Source organism: Balaenoptera borealis (assembly GCF_965194805.1).
Source record: "Balaenoptera borealis genome assembly, chromosome: 20".
Classification (NCBI taxonomy): Eukaryota; Metazoa; Chordata; class Mammalia; order Artiodactyla; family Balaenopteridae; genus Balaenoptera; species Balaenoptera borealis.
This window is the reverse complement of record NC_138879.1, coordinates 46,741,404-46,746,413: the sequence shown is the minus strand read 5'-3', so window position 1 is coordinate 46,746,413 and position 5,010 is coordinate 46,741,404.

Genomic DNA, 5,010 nt, shown 5'->3' with positions numbered 1-5,010 from the left:
AGGGCTCGAACCCGTGTCCCCTGCACTGGCAGGCAGATTCTCAACCACTGCGCCACCAGGGAAGCCCAGTGTGAGCAATTTTGAGGAAGTGGCCCTACAGGAAAGCAGTATACCCTTCTATAGCCTTTTTCCTTTATGTTAGCTAGAATATGCATGTAATGACTGAAACTCTAGCAGTCATATCGAGTTAACCTTGGGACTAGAAGGTATGCAGGATGAAACAACATGAAAGAAGGACACTCTGGCAGACCACTTCAATCCTGGGATGACTATCTTTGGATTTCTTATATGTGAAAGAGAAATAAAGTTGCATTTTTGTTTGAGCCATGTCTTGATTTTTCTGTTACTCTGAACTGAATCTAATTCTAACTACAGATGTGGCTTTGTCCCAGTGCAGATCCTAAATGTATGCAATTCACATCTAGTCTTGCTATGACCTGAGCTGCCCCACTACTTCCTATTTCTCTTCTAGCGGGCAGGTATTGTTTCTAAGTATAGGGCAAAAAGTTACAGCAAACGTTGCCAGGTTCCCACTGGTAATGGGTGAGGACCTAGGATGGGCTGACTGGCTGTATCCAGATTATGGGGCAATCTGCAGTGAGATGTACCTGTTGAACCGCAGGGGTGGGGCTACATCAGGGCAGGGGCTAGTCCTTGGGGTTCTCTTCAGGTAGCAGGACTAGCAGGAGGTTGTGGGACCCTGAGCTCTCCTGCCATCTGCCGTGGGTGCTACCTAAGTCCAAAGGCCTGACAGGTTTACGATCTGTAGGTCAAGTCCCTGTCTAACTCAGATATGCAGAGCCAGCAGGTACCTTTAAGAACAAGGGGTGGGAGTTGCCAGGGACAAGGAAGTACAGATAAAAGATAAGCAAAACTGTCTTCTGAAAGTAGGCAGGGAATAGACACAAACAAAAAACCCATATCAAGCACCAACGTGCACAGTGTTTGCGATGCCAGCCAGAGGGCCCTGGGAAACAAAGGCCATGTCTGTTTTCCTTTCACGGCCTCTGCTCTACGGTATCAATGACCTTCTCTAGTGAAACCCACACCCAGGCTTATGCCAGGGCTATGCTCAGCTCCCACTCTCCTTTTCACGGCATACCAAGAAATAACTTGTCTCAGGGCACACACAGGGGATGTTTCTGGGGCATTTTGTGCCGATGAGAGCAGTGGAGAATCCAAGGTATCCACCAGTTGCTTAGGCTCAAAGTATTCCTATTGTAAAATGCAAGTCCAGCCTTGTGGAAAGAGCAGGAATTCACCTTAAGGAACAGGAGAGTTTCAGCAAATTTATAACCTACTGTCAAAATTCTGGACCATGCACATTTTTCTGAATGCTTCTGGACTAAATTTAACTTTAGTTTGATAAACTTACTCCATTATCTTCAGACTGTTCTATCTTGGTATACACTGGCCCAAGAATGCCTCTTGTTCAAAATCCATTACCAGCGCCAATTATTTTAAAATACATTTCCCAAAATCAGGCAAAGGGACCTTCACTGGTCCAGAAGGGGTCAGTGTGGGAGGCTCAGTGTGGAATACAAAGTGTTTGGGTCCTCAAGTCTGGCAGACCTGCGCTGAGATCAAGACTCTCACACTGGAGTCCAAAGATACTATCTGTAGTTGTGGAACAAGAAATGAAGGAGTACATCCATTACTTAGAGTTGCAAGATGACCAGCTGAAGAACTAAAAGTATTGATAAAACCTAACCGGGAAGCAGTTTGGGAGATGAAAGGGAGATGCTGTTAGTGCACTAGAGCCTTTTCTCTCACAGCAGGAGGTCAATTGATAAATCAAGAAATGATATTCCTGCACTGTTGGTGGAAATGAAAATTGGTGTGGTCACTATGGAAAGCAGTATGAAGGTTCCTTAAAAAACTAAAAATCAAGTTATCATATGATCCTGGAATCCCACTCCTGGGCTTATATCCAGAGAAAACTCTAATTTAAAAAGATACATGCAGCCTAGTGTTTACAGCAGCACTCTTTACAATAGCCAAGACATGGAAGCGACATAGATGTCCATTGACAGATGAATGGATAAAGAAGATGTGGTATATATATGTGTGTGTGCATATATATGTATATATATGTGGTATATATATATACAGTATATATATATATATACATATGGTGTGTGTGTATATATATATATAGTGGAATATTACTCAGCCATAAAAAAGAATGAAATAGTGCCATTTGCAGCAACATGGATGGACCTAGAGATTATCATACTAAGTGAAGTAAGTCAAATAGAGAAAGACAAATATCATATGATATCACTTATATGTGGAATCTAACATATGATACAAATGAACTTATTTACAAAACAGAAACAGACTCACAGACATAGAAAAGTAACTTATGGTTACCAAAGGGGAAAAGGGGGGGGTGGGATAAGTTAGGAGTTTGGGATTGGCAGATGCAAGCTACTGTGTATAAAATAGACAAACAATAAGATCCTACCATATAGCACAGGGTACTATATTCAATATCTTATAATAAACTGCAGCGGAAAAGAATTTTAAAAAAGAAATAATGATATTTTTTCAACACATGTTTATGATGTGCCAACCACTGTTCTAGGTATCAAGGATACAAACATAAAATACTAAACTAAAAAATGCCACTGTACTCATTATTCTACTAATAAGCCTATTGGTTAAAGATGGAGACATTAAGATGACTACCAGAAGAAACAGTAAAAGTCTGAAAAGAGTTCCTTTGGGGAGAGGATTTAGGATATGTATATACACACACTTTCTTAGATATAAAAAATTTTAAATTATCAACAAAATATTCTACTACCTACTAGCTATATATCCTTGAATAGATTAAATCCCCTAGGCCTCTGTTCTTTTGTCCGGAAATTGGGAATAATGACTATTTATTACAGGAGTACCTGGCATAAAGTAGGCATAAAAATGTCAGTCCCTCCCCTATGCCTCCAATGTAATATTTTGTAGCTCGAGGTCTTCAGGCTGAGAAGTGACATCCGTTCTTGGGTTTGACTGGCCTGAGCAAGTCACATGACTTTTCTTTGCCTGCTTCTGTCCATCTGACACAAAGCTGCTCATCTCAAATTTCTCTGAGTGCTACAAGAACGGGATGTACACTGGTGAAAACTGAGCATTGTGAAAGAACACTGACCAAGTATTAACATGGTTTCCATTTGGATGATACTGTGCAGATATTCGTGTCATGTTTACTGCTCACTTATGGATAGCTAAGGTAAATCCACTATCCTGACCAGTATTATTGCCTCAGAACTTTCACAATTGGCTACTTTAATCCCTGAGGCACTGAGGGCCTCATGATGTAAGGGAGAGAACAATTGTGAATGAGAGAGAGAGAGAGAGAGAGATCACTGTGTGAGATCAGGATGTAATTAGTAGAAAAACACTAAAGATGTCGGCACGACAGAGCAAGGAGGATTGCTGACATCCAAGCTGGCCGTAAAGGGGAAAGTGTACATATATGGTCCTCTGTGTGTCTACACATATACAAATACGCAGGGGGATGTGTCTGCAGGTTCTGTGATGTGTCAGTGGGTGGGGTGGGGCAGGAGAGGGAGAGTAGGTTGGGGGTGGGGTGCAGGCAGCAATGTGCTGGTAAAGGTCTAACAGCCCGTCCTGGAGAGGAGAGCCCTGATTTGTAACGGGTGCCAATTTCAATGGTGTAAATGCTCCCAATGAGGCCAATTTCAATGTACAAAGTTAAGTCACTGAATGCAGAGTTGAGAAGAAAAGCGCAGAGGCAGCTCTTACTAGTTGGTACTAGCAGTTCCACCACGTTGCTGGCTGCAGGTTTCCAGCACCATTCTCTTTCAGAAACAGAAACAACTCCTTACACTCATCTGCTTCTAAATTTGTGGATATTGCTTTAACTTTTATTCCAAAATCCAATCCATAAGTCCCAAACAGAATTGTTCATTCAACCCTGGTTGATTATTTAATCCTTTGTAAACTTCATGGCTTATCCCGGCTCACAGGAATCCTGGAACCAGAGTTTTGTTTGGTTGGTTTTTTCCTCCGAAATCTACACAATGGTTGGCAAGACCATTTGTTTATTCAGAAAGCAGCCAACAGGATGCTACAGGCTTGTTAGTTCACCTAAAGATTTGGCAAACTTCTACGGGTCAAGGAAAGCTCTGAGCAGGCAAGAGGGAGCCCCCTCACTTCTGGTGCCCTCACAGTTACAATTCTTTGGAAATTAAGTTGCTGTCTGGTTCATTGGCACATGTATGAATCTCTTCCTCATCCCACAGAAAACTCTGGTTAGTCTCCAGGGACTTTGAAACTCTCCCCCACCTCCTTCCTCCCTGAAATCCTGTATCCTGGAGCCAGACAGGGCTAGATCCAAGCCCTACGGGGCCTAATGTTTATATACTCAGGGGTCTTCTTTAAGGAAAAGAATTACAAATATAATTACAAATATAAAGCTACTGAGGTCAGGGCCTTTAGGATGAGCCTGTGCAAATGAGGGTCTCCAGCAGAAGCATCATTAGCTTCCAGTAAATATGCCCCTGGAGCCAGACTACACTCAGAAGGAAATTGGATGTTTGCCAGGTGTTGGTGAGTGGTGGAATGTCCTGCATCTTTTTTTCCTTTTGTTTGAGGAGGAAGCTCCAGACCCCTGCTTCTGTTTAAAACTCTGCCTTCGAGCCTGACACTGGAAGACATTATCCAGTTTCTTCTTAGGAAGCCATTTCATTCTGCATCATTCCTGCTGTATCACATGGCTACTTCCCCACTGCTTGATACAGAATACGCCAGTTATGCCTGTAACAGGCAGAGATCTGCCCCATTTGTCCAAGGAAATATCTTCTCTAACCCCCAGCAAAGTCTAACTTCAGAATCACTGTGGATAAGAAGGGACCTCTAGTGGTCAATCTCAGAGGTCACATCACTGCAACCTTCTCCTACCTATCCTCTGAAAGGTGTTCTGACCTGTCAGCTCTGGGTTGCCAGTCTAAGAAGTGGAGGAAGGAAAATATAGGATAGATAAGA